Source organism: Perognathus longimembris, chromosome 1, assembly GCF_023159225.1.
Source record: "Perognathus longimembris pacificus isolate PPM17 chromosome 1, ASM2315922v1, whole genome shotgun sequence".
Taxonomy (NCBI): domain Eukaryota; kingdom Metazoa; phylum Chordata; class Mammalia; order Rodentia; family Heteromyidae; genus Perognathus; species Perognathus longimembris.
Genome location: NC_063161.1, coordinates 152,230,249 through 152,251,829, shown reverse-complemented (window position 1 = coordinate 152,251,829; position 21,581 = coordinate 152,230,249). Strand labels below are relative to the sequence as shown.

General features: G+C 45.7%; 1 pseudogene; it reads right to left on the bottom strand.

The window, feature by feature from the left end:
• Positions 1–5,031: 5,031 nt before the first annotated feature.
• Positions 5,032–5,976, bottom strand: LOC125353102 (annotated as a pseudogene).
• Positions 5,977–21,581: the final 15,605 nt, after the last annotated feature.

Sequence of the window (21,581 nt, the reverse complement as noted above, 5' to 3'; positions counted from 1 at the left end):
TCATGCGTATAGTTTTGACTGAAATAACTATTTGTCCCCCCACACACAGACAATGTGTATTAAATTGCCCACTGCATCCCCCCACCCCAATGGCAGGCACGGCAAGTCAGGAGCATAAAGATGGGAAACCTGGGTCAACCAGCTCTTGTTGTCTCCCGAGAGTGAGAATAATCAATTGAGGTGGGAAGGGGTTTTAATCTAAAAAGGGATTTTACATACAATATAAAACCGAGAACCATCCATCTTCAAAAGCAGCCTTCCATCTTCGATTGCTAGCCTGTGACTATCTTGCCCTGGGCTAGCTACCCAGATCCCACACCTGAAATCTGTCCTGCCCTGAACTCTGAATTTCTACACCTTAATCTCCAACCACCTCAGCCTCCAAACCTCTAAACTTCCAGAAGAGCAAGCTTCCTTCCTACAGGCCTTGCTTCACCTCGGGCTTTAAGCCTCAAGCGTCCTCACAGGCCTTCTCCTCTGCAGCCCTCAGGCTCTGGACTCTCCTACAGGCCTCAGAACTTCCCTCAGGCCTCAGGCGTCACACTCTCCCTCAGGCCTCAGGCTGGGGACTCTCCCTCAGGCCTCAGGCTCCGGATTCTCCTTCAGGCCTTAAGCTTCGGACTCTCTCTCAGGCCAAAGGCTGTGGACTCTCCCTCAGCCCTTGACTCTCCCTCAGGCCTGAGGCTCTGGACTCTGCTTCAGTCCTTAAGACTTGGACACTCCTGAGGCCTCAGGACCTCCCTCAGGCCTAAGGCTCTTGACTCTCCCTCAGGCCTTAGGCCTGGGATGCTCCCTGGAGCCTTAGGCCTCAGACTCTCCCTCAGTCCTAAGGCTATGGACTCTCCGCTCCTAGGGACAGACCGGCCCGGCTGGGATGGTTGCTCCCCTATTCTGGACTGCCAGCTTTGCTGCCCACCTACTCTTTTCATCTGCTCTTCTCTTCTCCATCCCTATGCCCAGGCAGGCAGCCTATTTATACACTCAGGGCTCTCAAGCCCCTCCCTTACTCCTGAGGCAGCCTAATGCCACGCCCCTTCTATGTACTAGGCAGGGACAGGGCAGGGGGCGGGGTTTCCCTGTTGGGGCCCATCATTACACTGTGTCCTGGCCTCCCCTACCCCATGTCACCTGTGAGGTCCTGCGGAAAAATCTGGAGAGGCAGAAGCGGCTGCCAGGATGCATCCAGCGTGGAGAGACACGCCCCAAGCACCCTTGCCGCCTTTCTTCCTGGCCTGGGCCGCGACTAATACACTTACAAAAACGAAACATTTTCTCAACAGTCACGATCCACACAAGCGCACGATGGGCGTCTTGAGCGGACTGTGAGGGTTACTGGAAGGACCAGGGTTCTAAGTCCAGTAAGCCATTGTGACGTCATGGCCCTGCAGTTCTTCCCATGAGCCCTTCTGGCCACACTTGTCCAGCATCCCCTGTTCATGCTCTGTTCTGGCCTCCACTGGACAGCCCGACCCCAATCCTCTAGCCCATTGTCCCCGGAGAGGTCTGAGGGCAGACTCATCCTATTTGGGGGCTATCTTTACATGTGGGGTCCTAAGCACACTGCCTCCCCCAACCCAGTTGTGACCCTGGACATAATCTTGTGTTTCTTAGGGTTTCCCAGCCCCCTGGACCCTCATCTCCAGATTCCCTTGGGGCTGCTTCTTGCTAGACCACCAGGTGTTTGGGCTCCTAAGTCCCTGTCTCAAGACAGGAAGTGGCACACATCAAGCAGGGAATACCTTGGTTTTGGGAAGGTGGGATGGCATCCATCCAGAGTGGTGACAGTGGGTTTATAGTTGTAGAAAAGCATTATGTAGTATCATCTATCTGGGGTTTGAGAAGTAGAGGAGTAGGCACTTGCGGGGGATTGTCTGTTAGTACTGTGTGTCTCTTAAATGTTAATATTAGTGAAACAAAACATTGTGGCTTAATAAGGTCTAAGAATACTAACTTACTGATATGTAGCCATCGTTAGAAAATGAGAGAATAGGCATCACTGTTCCAAAAGAAATGAACTCATTTCCTGACTTATGTAACTGTAGCACTTCTGCGCATCATTTTGAATATTCAACGTAAAAATTAAAAAATTTCAAAAAAGAAAAATCCTCGATTTACTTAGAGATGTGATATTTGCTTAAGAAAAGTAAAAGAGGGAAAATAATTGAGGATTTTTGAGAACAAGGTAGTTTATATCCTGGACTATAAAATGCATGGTCATCACGGGTGGAAAGAGCAAATTAGGTGATAAATGATGTCTTGTCAAAGGGACACTATCTGTAAATAGAATATCAACTGTAAAATAGTAGGGACATTAGAACTGGATTAAGTAAACTGGAAGAGCAGACGATGAAAAGGGAGATATTTAACATCATCTTCCCGGTTGGTGCAATTATTGGTAAAGGAAATATCTGTGCTGAGACCGACCGAAGGGGTGACTTGAGATGGAGCAAGGTGAGAGTGTGTGGAGACATGGAATCCAAGGTGCTAATTAGATGGGCTATAGATTCTATTCGTGTTGAGTTCATTTTTAATACTTTTTTTTTTTTCTCAAGCTAGCACTCCAGCCACTTGAGCCACAGCGCCACTTCTGGCCATTTTCTGTATATGTGGTGCTGGGGAATTGAACCCAGTTCCTCATGTATACGAGGCAAGCACTCTTGCCACTAGGCCATAGCCCCAGCACGAGTTCATTTTTAATGACCAGCAAACAATGTTAAACCAAGACAGAGATTCAACGCTAAAGTTATCAGTGGTGAAGGGAGAACCACCAAGTAACTGGCAAATTATGGCCTCAAGAACAGAAAAGTCTGTTTGAAAGAACTTCAAGGCAATTTCGACTTTTTGAAAATGTGGTAAGGAAGGATCTGAAATTGGAATCAAACTGGGGAGCAGGAAAATCTTAGGAACCCACAAGTCCTTTGTCCATGGCTCTGGAATTACAGAATTATTTTATTAATATTGCTTCCCTTCATCAGTTGGACTCATTTTCCTTTCTCTCTGTAGGCCAGTCCTTTCTCCTCCTGCTTGTCCTTGGCAGCATTGAGCCCTGCTCATCGTGGTATCTAGAGAATGGGAATGCTCAGTACAGAAACTGCTTCGCAGGTCAACCCTCATGTAGGCAAGCGTGTGATTTGTTTGGTTTTTGGTTTTTCTGACTTTTGAACTCAGGACTTTGCCGATGTTTAAGCTCAGGACTCCCTGTTTGTGAGATAGGCTCTATGCCACTTGAATTCTTGAGCCACACTTCTAGGCCAGTTTGCTGCAGTTTATTTTGAGATAGAGTCTCACATTTTTCCCTGGTGGGCTGGATCACACTCCCCTACTTAAGCTCCCGTATACCTAGGATGACAGGCACACACTGCCAGGCTAAGCCTTTTCTGTTGAGATGGCGGTCTGGTGGGATTTTTTCCTTGGGACGGCCTGGAATTGCAGCCTTCTCCATCTCAGCTTCCCACATCGATTGAGACGGCTGTTACATGCCTCCACACCTAGCTGTTCATGGAGATGAGGTCATGTAATCTTTTTGTCCATACTGTTTTTGTCCTCCAACTGTGATCTTTCTCATCTTTATCTCCCAAGTAGTTAGGATTCCAGGTGTGAGCCAGCAGTGCCCCCAAGAAAAACAAAACAATAGCAGACTCAACATGCAAAACTTTTAATATGATTTTCTTACAACACTATTTTAATGTTTGTTTTCTCAAAAACATTTCTGGAGCATTCAAAACTTACAAATTGTGAATTTCTGGAGTTTTCCATTTAATAGTTTCAGAGCATGGTCGCTTCTGGGTAGTTGCAAGTAGGAGAAGTGACAGAGCTTCCTTTTATCGTAGAAGAATTTATTAGACAGTTAAAACAAGAATTCAGGGAATATAGTTTCTCAAATCCATTTCGAGGGTATACATTTTGATGATGGCTTATATTTAGATTACAAAATAGATTCCTAGTACAATATGTGATTCATCACAAATTTAGCTGCATTTCAACTTCATCTCATAAGCACTCATATCTTGCATGAGAGCCTTCATCTGTACAAATGAATTAAATCAACTTGTATCTCTTTTCTTTTTCCATGTCTTTGGTGACCTCCCCCCCTTTTTCCTCTTTTTATGCTCATGAGTCTGATATTTCATTGGAAACACTGTATTTTGAACCTATTCTCCATGACCAGAAAAGACCAACAGCATGCTGAGACAACAATTTATGGTATCCCCTGAATGGTTAATCTAAGAACATATAGTTAGAGAGTTAACATAATATGTAGTTTGGGGCATCCATAGCTTCTGACCCATCAAGAAGACATTGCTATTGTGTCCCTTTTATACCTGTTTCACAAAAACTTCCAGAAAATAGAAGCACGGGGGTTGCTCTCCCAGTTTCCATGGCAGAGAGCACATGTACCACCCATTTCGAATCTCCAGGGATAAAGAGTATGTGGACAGTAACTCTGGAGGTGGTAAGTGTGCAATTTTCAGGTCAGCAAGGGCTGTGCCCAGTGACTAACTGCTCTTGGCTCTCACTGTTGGTGGGAGCTTAATTTGCAGTGCACAGATTTTGGAGAGTGCAGTGGTGTCTTCATCAGTCTGTGTCAGGGGTGTCATTTTGACAGTGGCCCTGACTTAGTGAATTTTTTGTCCACTTTTTGGTCTGGTCCCCAATCTTCACAATTCATGAGCTCCCATAGCCATTGTCAAAACTCATTTCCTGTGTGAATCAGCCAGGATTGATTTCTGCTGCTGTTTTCTATAAACTCCGTGGACCAAACCTCTGTTGTTATTTAAGTGCAGGCCCACAGAATCTGGTGCTTGATTATGGTTAAAGCTATGCTTCCATTTCATCCGAAGTATAAGGTAGTCCTATTTTGTTTCACAAACCTTGGTTTAAGAAGTATCATAGGAGAGTGTCTGATGAGGAAATCCATGAGATGTACTTAATTTATATATTTCTGGAATGTTCTGAAGGAGAGAGATTTGTGAGATTAAAAAAATGTTTTCTGGAGACTAAGTTAATAACCAAAACTTTCTCTGTGAGATCTTATCCGAAGAAAGAAACATATATTCTTCTCATCTGTTTTCTGAAGGCCCCCTGGACATCACCATTCCTCAGGCTATAGATGAAGGGATTCAGCATGGGTGTGACCACTGTGTACATGACTGTCACAATGCACCCCTTGGCCACTGAGTATCTGGAAGGGGGCCGGAAGTAAACCCAGATGATGGTGCCATAGAATATGGCCACGACGGTGAGGTGGGAGCCACAGGTAGAGAAGACTCTCCACTTTCCCTTGGCGGAGGGGATGGAGAGGACTGCTGAGATGATACAGGCATAGGAGGCAAGGATGAAGGCCAGGGCTCCATTGATGACATTCACACCTTCTGTGTGACTCATCAAGGTGTTGAGGTGGGTACTGGTGCAGGAGATCTTCGTCAGAGGGTAGAGGTCACAGAAGAAGTGAGGGATCCTGCTGTCTGCACAGAAGATCAGCCAGCCCATGAGAAGGGTGTGCAGCAGGGCATGGAGATGGGAGAGAACATGGCACATGACAACCAGCTCTGCACACAGCATTTTTGTCAGGATGGTGGGGTAGCGCAGAGGATGGCAGATGGCGACATACCTGTCATAGGCTATCACAGCCAAGAGGAAGATTTCCATGGATGCAAAGCAAACCGAGAAATAAGTCTGGGCTAGACAGCCCATGTAAGAAATGGTCTTTGTAGAGGAGAAAATATTCTGTAGCATCTTGGGGACTGTGGTAGAGGTGAAGTAGATGTCTGCCAGGGCCAAGTTACGAAGGAAGATGTACATGGGGGTGTGAAGGCGAGGAGAAGAGATAATTAGCATGATGATGGCAAAATTTCCAGAAAGGTTGATTGTATACATGAGTAGAAAGAGAAGAAAGAGTGGAATTTGTTCTTCTGTGTGGGTAGAAATGCCCAAGAGAACAAACTGGGAAACAGTGGTCTAGTTGGTATTGTCCATCTGTTAACCATGAGAACAAAGAGGATTATTTCCATAGACTGTTGTATTCAACAACACATGGTGCTGATAAAATGCTTCATAATTTCCTCTACATGATATGGATTTTTTTTCATTTTCACTGACATCATTACCATCACCATAAGCTAATTTACTTTGAAGCAGGAACCTTGGACGCATTGTCATATGTAAATCTTATAATTATACCCCAGGAGGCAATTATTATTGTGTTATCTGTTTCAAAGTAGACAACTGAAGCATGGACAGTTTCAGCTGATAAAGGTAAAATTTGATTTTAAATCATGTTTATCAGGATCTAAAAGTTTATTCTATTAATCCCTTTATAACATTACCCATTCAACTAAACCAAAACATCTTATTTAGGGTAATAGACCTGCATAGAACTACATAGCCAAGGAATCTACCTGCTGAAAGGAATATCAGAGTTCATTTGGTTCAGCAATTTTCAGAGTCTTCATACCTTACTGGCACCCAAAAGTTTCTCAAACCATTCACATTTTTTTTACAAGAATGAATGTCAAGATTCTCCATTTCCATATATCTCTTATCTAAGCCTCTCCTCTTTTTACCATGTCTCCTTCTGCATTATCCTGTTTCACATGTAACAAATGAGAGAGAACTAGTAATGGAACTGAGGCTGATTTCAGGCTTATTGTAGTAATCAATAATATCTATTTCTGGGCACATGTACTACTTAGGAAAACATTGCAGTAGATGTCTTTAAATAAAGCTTTCTATTTATTTCTATTATGTCTAGGAATTCTACCTTTGTGAATCTAACCAATTGAGTAATAAAAATGCTGGAAAGCCAAGTATGAGCCACCACACCTAGTCACTCAGGAGGTAGATACAGGACAGACCATGATTCAAGACCAGCCTTGGCTATAAAAGTTTATGAGATCTTATTTCTACTGAGCAGTGTTGGACTATTATCTCAGCTATGGTGGAAAATACAAGTAGGAGGAACATAGGCCAGGCTACCCAGAGCAAGAAGAGAGAGACTACCTAAAAATGATCTGAGTAAAAAGGATTAAGGCTATAGCTTAGGCAGTAGAGCACGTGCCTAGAAAATGCAAATCTCTGAGTTCAAAACTCCAATACCACAAAAAACATGCTTGAATTTGTTTCAAAAGTTAAAAAAAAACACTTGAATTTTGCTGTGTGCTGACCACTATACTAAATTCCACACACATAATAATGAGAGATCTAATCAGTATATTAATAATCTGGAGATGAGTTTTAAATATGTAGGAGATGGTTTGTAAGTTACATGGAAATATACTGTCATTTTATATAAAGGACTTAAGGCTCTGCAGATACTGATTTCTATGGGAGAATCCTAGAATTGATTTCCCATGGATACTGAGGAACAATTGTATTCAAAAGTTTATAATATACTATTATATGAAATTGTCATTTGTGCAGATAAAAATGAATAACAATGTCTAATTTCATATAAGAGAAGCAAAGAATTATCTAAGTTTTTTAACTTTTTGGAAAATTTTCAGCATCAGCTGGTTGTGAGTTTATAGTTTAGAAAACACTTTCTCATCTTGGATTTCAGGACAGGCACAGAAAAGAGGACATTCAGCTTGGAAGTCAGCCCTATCTGTTACTTGGGGGCATTTCTGTGGCAAGGCTTCCCACGAGGCAGGAGGCAGCCTCGGAAGCTACCAGAGGGTGGGCGGGCTGTCTGGAACCTTGGAGTCGTCCTCTCTTCCTCGTGGTTGGCAGAGACAATCCTATCAGACTCACAGTCTGGTGCCCAGCACATCAGAACGTATGGGTAGAGAAGAATGGAGTGTAGGTGGGGAAGGAAATAGGAAGGTCAAAATCTTGCTTTATAAAAGGCTGGCCCTTGGCCCAGAAAGTTGAACCTCTGAACTCTTTCTCAGATTTACCATGACATTTCTCTAAAATCTTGGGAAAATCACTATCTTCATCTGGGAAATGAAAAAGGTACCTATTCGTTGTTTGTTGTTTTTTTTTTCATACAGAAGCTTTCTTAAAACAACAACAACCACAACAACAGATGTGTCTATCAATGTGAAGATCCCTAAAAAGTACTCTGAAATAGAGAATCTGTTTTAAATTTCTATAGAACTCGTGCTCACTATCACTGACAAGGGACCTTTGTAAAATACAGGAGCTACTTGTACAACAAGTAAGGCTGTTCTCCAGGAGTCCCTGTTTCATCATTGGTCCCCTGAAGAAGGAAGGCAAGTGTGAGATTTGGGCTACCATATCCAGGGATGCCTTCTCAGTCACCTAACTCTTATTGCTCATGAATTGCACTGTATTTAAAAATGCATAAATTGCTCATGAATGCATTCCCAACTGGCTGAGGCTCTCCAGAATTTCATTCACTATTTCTCTGACTAAGGGAAATTTTCTCTGAAAGGCATTAGTCTTGACTGTACAGGTCACTCATAGTTCTGTGCATTAATTTTATTTATTTTCTTTTTACTTGTTTTGTCTTTTTTTTATTAATAATGAGGATGGAACTCAGGGTAGATGACGATGATGGAAGGGACACTATGAAGGGACAGGAGAGGACAGAGATGTTGTACAAAATCAATAACAAACTTCCATCATCATACAAAGGATCAATTTTGGGAGAGTCCTCCCTATAGAAACTACAGAAAGCCTATGGAGGATTTTCCCAGTAGGTCCAGAAACTTCCTTGCTGTGGGGCGCAGCTCTCTGAGAGAAAATACACACCTTAGGAGATTAGTGCTTCCATTTCCCCTTGGGCAGTGTGTGTTCTCAGGTCTTGTCTTGACAGCAGGAGAGAATCACCCACTCAGGAAAGACAGAGGGAGTTGACCAGCATGGGAGAAAAATATGAAGTAAGAGTGGATGGGTGAACATCCCAGACTTCAGTGGCACTTTTGTTGGCAGAGGCCGAGGACACGACTGAGGAAAATACTGTACACTGAGGTTTGATCACATTGCCTCTACACGAGTACCAGGCTTCTCACTAGCTTGAAGTCTCGTGTGTGCCACTGTCCAAGCTTATCCCTGGGGAGAAGGACCCGTGAGGCTTCGCATCCAATGCCAGCCTTAGTGGCTGTGATTGGAAAGATCAGGAGCCCAGAGGCCTTGAGAAGGAAGCCCAGAGACATGGCAATGGCAGGAACAGGTGTGTCCCTGCCCTGAGCTCATTTTAACATGTTTCTTGCTTCACTGCCTTCAAAAGTAATTTGTAAAAGAAATTATCAGCAAAAAAGGCATGCAAACGTGATGGTGTGTTTTTCTTCCTATCCTTTCCAGTTGTAATCACTTCTCTTTTTCTACATGAATCCATTTATACACTTCTCTAGGCACTAATGAATATATTTAACAGATTATATAGATTACATATACAGAGAGAGACATATAGGTTACATATGCCTATATATAATCTTCTTACAGAAACTTGGATCTTATTCTGGAGCTCACTTTTCTCTCAAATATGCCATGAATTTCTTATTACAAAAAACAGTGTTACCTTTATGTAGAATATCAATTGCACCACTCTTACAAACATTCCTCTTCTATACCACTTATTTTTATCTAGAAGAAAAGACAATGTTATAAGTAACATTTGCTCATAGTATATTTCTTCTACACAGATAAAAATATCTTTAAGTATATATATTTAAAATTTTAATGACAACTACAATATTATTTTTAAAATGTTTGTACCAAATACACAGTGTTCAGGAGACTATTTACTAGTATCCCTTTCTTCCCAATCTAACAGAAGCTTTTACAAGCCCCACTGTTTTCTAGTATAAGAAGGGGAAGTGAGGAATGATGTTCATGATGGCCTTACTTTTTATTTTTCTGATTGGTGAGTACTCTATACATACTCTCACACACCTATATACCACCTTAGAAGAGAAGAAAGGAGAGGAGAATGGAGAAGAGAAAGGGAGAAAAGATTCCTTTAAAACCTTTTTGAAGTTTTGGAGCATACTCTTGCTCACATTTTCTATGTGCTTGATAAGATTTTTTTTTATTTGCAGGGGTTATCATATAGTTGCTGAGAAATACTAGTTTATGCTTTCCTTTTTTATTTGATCTGAAAAGGCACATATATTGTGTTGGGAATTAATAAAAAAAAAAAAAAGATTAGCAACGTAGAAGCTTGGTTGCAATGGGCCAAGCTAATCATCCTGACTGCTTGGGAGGCAGAAATTGGAGAATTACAAGTCAAAGCCATTCTGGGCACTAAGAAGTTTGGGAGACTCCACCTCAAACCAACCAATGGCAGAGCATAGTGGTGGGTTGTCTGTCTCCGGACCTCAGTGACAGGAGGAAACACAAATAGGGGGATCAAAGTTCAGACAGCCCCAGCAGAAAGAACAGTTTTGAAAATAACTAACCTGAAGAAACAAGAAAAGTAGCCAGAATTGTGCTTCAACTGATAGAATGCTTGCTTAGAAAGCAGGAGGCCCTGGGGGCTGGGAATATGGCCTAATGGCAAGAGTGGTTGCCTCATATACACAAAGCCCTAGGTTCGATTCCTCAGCACCACATATGTAGAAAACAGCCAGAAGTGGTGCTGTGGCTCAAGTGGCAGAGTGTTAGATTTGAGCAAAAAGAAGCCAAGGACAGTGCTCAGGACCTGAGTCCAAGCCTGAGGACTAGAAAAAAAAAAAAAAAGCAGGAGTTCCTGAGTTCAATCCTTATCACCTCTGTAAAACAAAAATGGCCAAACAGCCAGCTTTGCCCATGGCAGGGGTGGTAATAGCTATTTTTGACTATTTTTCCCACATGTCTGGCAAGGTTGCTGTGTGCAGTTTGGCAGGTTGTGCCCTGCCCACAGTCACCTTGCTAAGGAGGCCACAGAGAAGGCGCTTAATTCCTGCCAGATCCCAGCTCGCCAAAGAGCTGCACACACCCAGGGAAAGAGATGTCTTCCCTAATGTGCAAAACACATACCCCTGTGCTTTCTTTATTGATCTGACTCATAAAACTGTTTTTGGCACCCAGCTATTGTGGACATATTCCCTTGCATGACCACGCTCTTCATTAGGAGACAATGTCATTTTTCTCTAGAAAGTAAAATGAAACATCTGTTCTCAGCCCTCATACAAGTCATGTCTCAAAAATCTGAAGCTCAAGTGGTCACTATATATATTTGGCAACAATAATAGTTCAACATTAGGAACAGTTAATAGTATAATAGATAGCAAACACATATTTTCTGGGTGTTTACCAGGTGGCAGACATTCCAGGTAGCAGGTCCAAATGTTTTTATGGTGTTGAAATTTCATAACAGTCATGGGAATTAGAATCTAGCATTATCTCAATTTCTCAGACAAGCACACTGAGGAATCCAAAAATGGTCTTGCTTAATGGCAGCTAGTGGAAGAATATTCCTGTTTAAATCTAGATATTAAGCTTGTAAGCACCCTACTCTGTGTTGCCCAATAAATAGTTGCTAATTCCACCTTGGCTTCAGGTATCCAATCATTGGATGCCTATTATGTGTGGGACATATAGCTTAATCCTAGTGTTTTCATGAAATCCTAAATCATATCCAGAGAAACTGAGAATCCGATTAAGAAATTTGTTAAGATAATACAGCCCATGGCAAGAGTGCTTCTTGACTCGTATTCATGAAGCCCTGGGTTTGATTTCCCAGTACCACATATATAGAAAACGGCCAGAAGTGAAGCTGTGGCTCAAGTGGTAGAGTGGTAGCCTTGAACAAAAAGAAGCCAGGAACAGTGCTCAGGCCCTGAGTTCAAGCCCCAGGACTGGAAAAAAAAAAGATAATCACATGCCCTAATGGTTTGGAATAAATTAAGGTCAAGTCTTCTTCCCATAAAGTTGAGGACATTTTCTAGTGTTGACTTCACCTTTCTGCAAATGCTGTGATGGTGGGTGAGGGGAGCTGAGGGCTTTGGTGTGAGATCAGCATCTATAGAAAGCAGTAATAATGACTTGAAAAAGTGATAATGGCTTTAAATCCAGCATCTTCAGTGGAACTCATTCACTTATTCTACATTCATTTCTTCAGCTAAGTGATCCTTTCTGTGCCCTGGATTTGAGGTGAAAGGAATGGGGGGAGGGGTCAGAGACAAATTGCAACTGTCTTTCTAGCATTGAGGAGGGTTGAATAGGAAGGCTTGTGAATATGTCCTAGATGGGAGGTCAAGGGGAGCTGGCCTGTTGCTGAGGCCACATTGTTACTGTCTTATTGACTTCTGAGGAGATTATTGAGAAGTGATTCTGAGTGATTTCAGGATTGAAGGTTAACAGAAGAGAAATGTGGCCCTGGTCATTGTAGTCTACATTGGGTAAACCTCTGGCCGGCCAGAACAACTGGAGCCCTTCTTACGGGTTTTGTGCTTTTCTCTTCCAGAGAAAACAGGTGAAGGCCTCTCCACTCTTGGTCTTGGCAATCTGGGAGAATGTCCTCTTCTGGAGAATGAAATTTTATTTGCCCAATGAGTTGATGGTGTCAAACACTTTTGCATCATCAGGGATCCTCAGCTCTGATGGGAGAGGAACAGAAAGCTCAGTCAGCAGCAGTGATGGGGACTGGGCCAAGCCATTCATTTGAGGAGCTCCTAGAGACCAGATGTGAGGGAGAGGACCGCCATCCCTGTAGCCCAGGGGAAGGAGCCCCAAGGGCCTGGGCCCTCTGGCTGGGAAGGCAAAATGTTCCACTCTATCTTGTCTTTCTCAGCAAAGAACTTGGCATTCCAGCTCATTCAGCTCTGCCTGGACATGGCACAGGGATTCCCCTCCTGTGCTCCCTGCTGCCTGAAGGATCAAGTCTTCAAGAGATGCTGGCTTTCCAGAATGCACAGCATCTCCCAGGAGCACTGTCCTACTGAGAACAAGGAGGACTGTGAGGAGCACCGCAGGCAGGCCTGCACTCAGGCCACCTGCACAGCAAGCATTCCAAGGCTCTCCAGCCCAGGGAGCTCCAAGTACTCAGCAGGACTTGACTTTCCTGAGGGCTCTTCTTTCTCTCTAGTCTCCTCTGCCCTTGAGTCTCCTTTCAACCATTTCTAGAGTGCACTCAACCCCTACCACATTTTGGGTTTTCAGTCAGGTCCATTAACCTCCCTATGGCTCTGACTCCCTTTCCTGAGGAAGGGAACCCTGGCATACTGCACAAGGGGAAGCATGCAGGAAGTTAGCAGACATTTGATGGCGGGTTAGGCACAATCCATGCTGATCCTTTAGGCTAATCACCTGATTGTGTCTTCATCTCAGTACAAAGAAAACAGAGCTACTGACAGTTAGCACAGTAGCCTGTGGGCGTGAAATACATGATGTCTCTTCCTCTTTTTCTCTCTCTTTCTCTCTTTGCCTGTCTCTCTCTTCCCCCTTTTGCTTGCTTGCTCTGTGCCCCTGTGTGATTCAGTCCATCTGACTCTCTATCTCTGTCTTTCTCTCTGTGACTCACAAAGACTCTCTGTCTCTGTCTGTCTTCCTTCAAAGGTGTTGGGTGTGCTCCACTAATTGTGAAAAGGAATACATTTGCAGAGAAGATGTGGAACTTTCTGGTGTTCTCTGACATCTCCCTAGCTCTTTCTTATCTATTCTATTCATCTATTTCATCTTATTCTGTTCTGAATTCTCTTTTGATACAAAGACTATGCTCCTAAAAGGGTGCTTTTGCTGTCACTCCCATTGACTGATCATATCATTTTTGGTGTTCTAGGGTAGATTGTTTGAGCATGAAGGGGCAGCATTCATCAATGGTATGGACAGAATTCAAATGATATTCCCTTTCTATTTCATTACATCACTGGGGGAGACTCTTTCAGAAACAATGCTTCCCAGTTCAGCTCGACCACGTGTCTTCTAGTGAGGTCCTTGTCCAGCCTGTCCCATAGCACCTGCATCCTCTGCCCTCTACTGTGATGGTTTGTCTCCACTCACAATTCCCAGGAAGTGCAGAAGAACTGTGATAGGGCTAGGCTGGCCCGCACAGGTTTAGGCTGCTATCGGAGGGACTGACCTGTCTTCATGCTCTGGCAACTAAACCTCCACAGATCTGCCCCAACAAGCCCACCCCAGGGCTGATAAAAGGAATCAGAAATATTTCCTCACATTGAGAGAAAGGGAATTGTCCCTGATGCCACCTCATATCCTACCTGATCGTGAATAGGACCTTTTCTCTGCTCCATTGCACCCATGCAGTAAGGGCAGCTGGTCAGGCATGTGAGACCACCTGTTGACCCAGCCCATCCTGTCCTGTCTAGGCTGCTGGCACTCACCTCAATCAGTGTCATCGTATGTGTTCTTCCCTGGAATGGAAATGGTAATGGAGTTAGATTGTGGTCCCTCATTCCTTAGGATCCCTGCCAGCGTCGCTTGGACCGAGGGGATCGGGTGCACACACAAGAAGAGAACCAACATTGAGAGGAGGGCTGGGCACCTGGCATGAGGCCAGGTTGGATTGTGACTTCAGAAATAAAGGCTGTTCTTATGCCAAAGTTTGTTAGTCCTTAAAAAGCCAGCCTTTAATTTGGTCTCATAGTTCTCCCTTGAGGGACCTTATGTCCAGCTAGAATCTGTGCACACAACTCCCTGTTTAGGGAGCTCTGGGGGTCACCTGGTCAAGGGGGCTAGGACTGAACTCAGAGGATGGCCTTGAACCTGTCAGCAGGGCAGAACTCAGGACACTCAGGGGAGATTTTCCTTCAGCTCCAGGACCCCACCTGGGCCTTGACACCCTCATCCTGGATGTCCTGAAAGGTACTATCCATCCTCATAAGATCATCCAAGAATATTCCCAGTCAGGGAGCGAAGCCCTTGGTCAGCACCTGTAGGATGAAGTGGGTGATCATCAGATCCTAAGTCCAACAGCTTCTGATCGCATAGGGCTTCCTAGCCAGGCCTCAGCCCCACATGGCCTCCCAAGTCACAGTGTCCTGGGGAGCCTGGGACCCCCACTGGGCAGTCCTGTTCCTGGTCCCTGGGACTCCACAGTGTCCCAGGTCCCAATATAGGCGGGCTTGTGCAGAGCCCAAACTTACATAACCCACTTCTGCCCACCACTCTACTGTGGACTCTACCGCAGCCTGGCTCTGCTGGGCCCAGTTCCTCTTCCCATCTTCCAGCTAGCTCATCAGGGGTCCTATCTGGGACCGTGTGAATACCCTCTGCTTGTCTACACTGTGGAGTGAGGGCAAAGGTGAACAGAGTCAGGCAAGGCTGGGTCTCTTTGCTCTAAGTCAATGTGACCTGGTTCTCAGCCACTCATCATATTTTTCAACTACTTGGGATTTCATTTGAGGTGCTTTTCCTTGGTGGCCAACATGCAACTCTCCAGCAAACCTTGAGGAGATTGTGGGTGCAGGCTCTGTCCTGTCAACCTCTGTAGTGCCATTTGTTAGTCTTGAGACTGCAATGACTGCTGAGCTGTGGGAAACCTACCACTTCCTAGCAGACCAATTCTAGCTCAGGATGTGCCACAGCATTCCCTGCTTGGGGGGCGGAGGGGGGGGTATCTCTCTTGGGGCTCTGGCCCTCTCTGTCTGCCTCCTCATCTGTAAACTGTGCCTCATGCCTGTGAGTGCACTCCATGTCTCTTGTCTTCCTGCCACCGATGGTGCTGTGCTAACTGCTATGGGGTTCCAGATGCTCTTCAGACCTTGGAAAATATCTTTGTCTTACTTGGACAGGTAAAATCCCAGCATCCTCCTCAGCCCTGTGAGCTCCAGATCTCTCCCTACAGAGAGACGCGCACTGAGTCATACAGGCTGCTGGCATGGTCACCGTCCTGACGTTCAGCTCTGAAGAGGAAGTTGAGCCTCTTGGCAAGTCCAGTCAGCTAGTGTTTCTCTGTGTCAGGGTCCTTGGAGGTGGTGTGCACAAAGGGAGAGTGCCATGAACTACCAAACTCCTTTCTGACCCCAAAGTCCTGGCTTTTGTCAGCTGAGTAGGGCAAGGTTCTACAACACAAGAAAATATTGCGGTCTCTACCGAGCCTCTGCTGAGGAGTCAGGAAAGAAAAATGTGCCTCTGCTCAACTTGATGGGATTTTTCTCAAGACTGTTTGTGCACACCAGAGGCGCAGCCTTAGAGGAGTCTGTGCATTTTACTCTTCTGTTTGTGGAAGTGGACAGAGAGATCAGGAAGAAGCCCCAGAAGCTGAGATATGATAGGACACCTCAGCTACAGTGGGAGCCTTGAAAAGGGAGCCTGGCAGTAGGGTGCTACCTCAACCCCCTCACTGGCAGTTGCCAGTGCCAGGTGAATCCTGCATGGTATTCCTGGCCTATTCTGGACCCTGCTTATGTTTGCAGTGTCCTGTCTAGGGCTCTAGCCTCTCACCCAAGGACTCTGCTTCTCCTTGGCCTCAGAAAACCCTCTGTCTCTCTCCAGCAAGAAGAAAACTAATTCCCTGTAGGAAGAGGGTTTCAACATAGAAATGGACAGAGAAAGGCTTGCTGGGGCCAAAAGGAAGGCACCGGGTCTCATGGGGTGATCATGGCAGGAACTGATTGTCCTCATCCATGCAGAGATAGGAAGCAGCTGATATCCAGGCATTGACTTTAGCAGTGGAAGAAGAACTGGACTATGCTGGCTGTCTTGGGCTGTCCAGTGATGCTTGAAATCATCTACAGGTTCAGGACTTGTGAAGAGCCCATAGGCTCCTCTGGACGGAGAGACAAGCTCCCCCACCACAGAGAGGATGACATCACTCCAGAGCAGCTCTGCAAGTGAGTGGACTTTGGTCATGGGACTCATATGTCTCCATAGGGGAGACAATGTGTATGTGTTTGGGCCTGCAGAGGGGATACTGGGACAACTCAGGAGCCCCGACTCCAGAGATTGTCACCAGGGCTTGGGCTCGGAGGCTTCATCTACAGAAAGATGAAGATAGGGGCTGTTAGCACAGGTTGAGACTAGGTCTCAGGGTTGAGCCCTGTGTGAATCCAACGTTTCCTTAGGCCAGGACATGAAGTTTTACCCAGATCACCATGAGCTACTGAGGAGGCCCAGGGATACCTGTTGTGGGTCAGAACCGGTGAGGCTGGTAGCAGTGTCTATGAGAACTCAAGGCCTCAGTATGGCACATACACAAGTAGAACTGTGTGGAGGTGGGCAGAAGCCATATGAATGCCAGTGACAACAGGAGGGTTCTAGGTGTCTGACATCTAGAGGAAGAAGGTGGTAGAACTTGCACAAGAAGACAGAGCTGCTGCCAGCATTTAGTTGGAGCCTGTCCTTGCAGTTCCCCTGCAGACCTGGCCTTGCTTGGCTGGCAACTGGCAGCACAGTCAGAAAGGGCTGATGTTATGATGGGCTGCTCTCTTCAATATCAGTGATAATCACAGAGGTGAGAAGGAGATGATGGAAGCTTCCAGCCTTGATGCAGAATCTGCTTTCCACCCATCTGCCTCTAGTGCCATCTCCTGCCTCCTGAAAACCTGGATGGAAGCCTACCCGGGGGACTTCCTCTGTCCCATACAGCGTGCCTCTCTCCGGCGGCTTCTGCTTCACATTTCACGCCATAAGAATGGCTGTGACATCGACTGCTACTTCTCTCATGTACTGGAACACCTGAGGACCCAGGAGTACAGCCAGGGCAAGGCTATTGGTGAGGAGCCTGGGACTGAAACCCGGCCTGTGGAGGGGCAGAAGGTGCAGGGCAGCAGTGGGAGGATGCTCCAAAAGTAGCCATAGCCCAGAAGCAAGAGAAACCTGAACACAGTGTGGGCACAGCAAAGTGGAGCCATAGGATGTATGGAAGGTCCCATGCTGGGAAAACTCAGGGAGGAGGCTGTGGTGGGAGTTTTCACAGACTCAGAACAAAGGAATCATAACAAAAATCTGGTCTCCTCCTGCAGCTCCAGCAGCAGCCCCAGTGGTCCGTGTCACCCCAACCTCAGAGCCACATTCTTCTACACCAGTAAATGTGGCCCCCAACCCCGTGGCAGGAGCTCCAGCAGCTGCCCAGGCAGAGGCCACTTCAGCCTTGCATGTGGCTTGTGGGCCTCTGGGAGCCAAAGCAACGTGTGTGGAGGAGGAGCCACGTGCCACACAGGCTCTGCTGCAGAGTCCTGAAGGAGCCAGGGCTGCCAGTGTGGAAGCAGAAGAAGCAGCTGTGGGTTGTGGAGAGGTGGAGCCATGCTCCAGCTTGCCTCCTGTGCTCAGACCCCACCCTGCACCAGAAGCCATTGCTGGCGAAAAGCCAGTGTCAGCGTCCACCGTGGCTCCGCTTGTACGTCCTGGACAAGCAGCCTTCAGTTCGGGACTGGAGCCGCTTCTGCTCTTGGCTGTGCTGCTCTTTGTGGGTATAACGCCAGATCAGCTGCTCTCTCTTCTGAGCTTACTGACTCCGGCGCTCAGGGCCATGAGAGATCTAGGCTCCTGTGACTAATCAGAGCCAGCTTCCTCCTTGGCTCTGGCGCTCCTGGCTGAGGCAGTATTTAACTTCAAAAGTAAAACTCAGAAAATTAAACATAACAGGTTAACGAATTGTCAAAACCTGGCCATATTTTTCCATATGGATACTGTCTGGTCTGTCCTATCTTAACAATCATATTTTAGACTTGAGCGGCTGCAAATCAATCTTCCAAGAACAACTTAAATATCTGGTCAGGCTCACCATCCAGGGCAGATGTGCTTTAGAGCACATTTTCGTCCCCGAGCCCTTGGCCTTCCCAGGACATCAACAGGTGTTTGCTGAAGTTGAGGTAACCACACATCAGAGAACCACTCCACCACAATTCCCCCTTTATTTTCTCTGCAACCGCCTCATGTGTAAGCTTCAGTACAGTGAGCAAAATGACAGAAGATTTATTCTTAGCAAAGCACTTCATTACTCCAAGGATGTAACAGTATCCTAAGCAAAAAATACATTACATATGTATTAAGGCAATAAAAGCACTTCCTAAACTGTGTGTAATACTTCGCCACCATCCCCTTGGGTCTAATCCCTCTAAGGTCTTGGCTTGTCCCTGGGCTATCTCATCCACAGAAGAGGCATTCGGTTACTTTTCCTAAAAAGCCTCAAATACCTCCCTACATAAACTTTGTTCACTTAGAGAACCATTCATGACGGTTCCATCTATAAGCATTTGTATATTGTTCCATTTATATTTTGAGGCTTTATATTTGTAAGGTGTTACACAAACATGACGAGTTACAATCACAGGTCAAAAACAGTCATCAGGGCTGGGGATATAGCCTAGTGGCAAGAGTGCCTGCCTCGGATACACGAGGCCCTAGGTTCGATTCCCCAGCACCACATATACAGAAAAAAAAATGGCCAGAAGCGGCGCTGTGGCTCAAGTGGCAGAGTGCTAGCCTTGAGCTGGAAGAAGCCAGGGACAGTGCTCAGGCCCTGAGTCCAAGGCCCAGGACTGGCCAAAAAAAAAAAAAACAGTCATCAATGTAATGCCAGATATTTCTGTCCAAGCCAAAACACTCCTCTTTGAATGGCTTCTACCTCATCTGGAAGATGTGCGTTCACTTCCAACTGAGGTTGCCATAACTTACAGGAGTCCTGATGCCATTACACCATAAAATCATGTGTTTGCACAGATTTTGGCAATGAGGCTCCGGATACCGCTGTGGTATTAGCAAAGGCGATCACTCCGACCAGTCCTCCAACAATCAGTCCACATGTGCACTGCCGACTCTTCAGCATCTGCTTAAAAAAGCGTATTACTTGTCCTTGTACAGGTCCTCTAGCCACAGGGGAGATGTATGTGAGCAAATGTCGCTGGGTCAAAATCATAATCCTATCTTGACTAAAATAAAAGTAACATTGTCATTTAAGCAAGTATACAGCTTGCAGTCAGTGGAGGATATGGTATCATTAACTAAAACTGTAGGGTCAACCATTAATACAAGTGAGAAATGAACACAGGTAGAAAGATTATAGGCCTGTATCATATAAAATTGTAAGAAGTCGAAGAATTTTTAGTTCCAGAATAATTTCCATTGGCTATCAATACTGGAGTAAGAGGTGGCTAGTTTCCATAAATGACGCTGGGGAGGAAATAGCATGTTATCATGGGCGAGAGCAGGCCGGGGGTGGGGGTCACTAAAACCTGCTGCAAACCATCCTAAATGCTGCTTAGCAGAAAGGGCATTGGACACATTCATATAGAAAGTGGGATCACAAGATGAGTTCTACTCGGTGCAGTTTTGTAACCATACACCAAAAGGTCCCCAATCATGCCAAGTATGTTGGGATGTATTCCATACGGTTGCAAAAATTCCTCAGCAGAAGACGGCGGAGGAGCGGCTGAGCCCTGCAGAGCTCCCTCCAATATCGTAGTTTTCTCACCTCATAGAAACTGTTTTTCCGAGAAAGACAGCCAAAGTCAGTTCTAACAGTACAGGGATTCTGAACAGGAAGGAAAAATCGACTTTGCTGGTCTGAAAACACAGTTTTGAGCTCCGGGCGGCATCCCGCCGCGGCGCCAGCGCCGGCTCCGGCACAGTGCCGGGCAAAGCCCCCCACACTCCGCGCAGCTAAAGCGAGAAATACTCCAGATGGCAGCCGAGCACGGAGGACCTGACATCGCAGAGACAGCGTGAGTACCCCGCAAAAAAAAAAAAATTATTTTCGCTTGTGCCCACAGTCCAGCTTCTGGAAGGCATCCCTGTCCCCACCGCCAGAGCAAAGCGCCATCTTTGCCACTGGCATAGGGTCAGACCAGACTGGAACTGAAGCAGGCCTGGGGAAAGCGAGGTCAAAAAAGCCATCTTTGAAAAGGGCAGGAGGGGCGGAATCAGTGAGAACCAGCTCCGCCCAGAAGAACGCCCCCTGCCCTGGTGGGAGGCGAGTCCGGGGCTTAGCCAGAGATGCCCCGCCCTGCCCGCCGGAACTTCTAAACTTAAAGCAAAAGCTGCGAGCAGCTACCAGGGGCACGGAAACAACAGACGGAGGAACAAACAGTTCCGGGGACAGCTAAACGGTCCCGTCACAGAGGAAACTAATTCCCAGCCCAAAACGGAGCTGCATTCCATAGCTACCTATGCCAAAGAGGCCACCTCCCTCAGGCAAGCAACTCTTAGTGGAGCAAAACAGGCCAGAGGCGCCACGCTCTGCTGAGTTCACAGTCTAGTCAAGTCCAGGCATCAAAGGCAGCGGCCCCACAGCAGACAGAGGAGCCACAGTTCCTGTGACTGCCCACGTCCCCAACGACAGAGGACGCCCAAGGCCTGCCTGCAAGCTGTGCGAACCTCAGAGACCCACGATTGCACCAACAGAACCACCCCTTGCCAACTGAAATCAAGTCAAACCAGCCAATCAGGAAAATAGACTGCAGTCCATTGCAGGGAAACCAGAGTCTGGTTTCTTTTTCTTTTCAAACATTTATTTTTTAACTTTTCTTTTAAATTTTCTTTTTAATTTTTTCACACCTGAAACATCATTGGCTGTTTTTTTTTGTTTTTTGTTTTTTGTTTTTTTTGTTTGTTTGTTTTCCATTTTTACTGGTTTGTTTTATCAAGTTTTTTTTTTGTGTTTGTTTATTTGCTTGGGTTGTTCCTTTTCTGTTATTTTCCTTTTTATTTACTTATGCCTCCTTGTTAAATAATTTTTCTCTGTTTTGTGTATCTGTCTTCCAGTATTTTTACTTCATTTCTCTCGTTGCGTCCTCTTC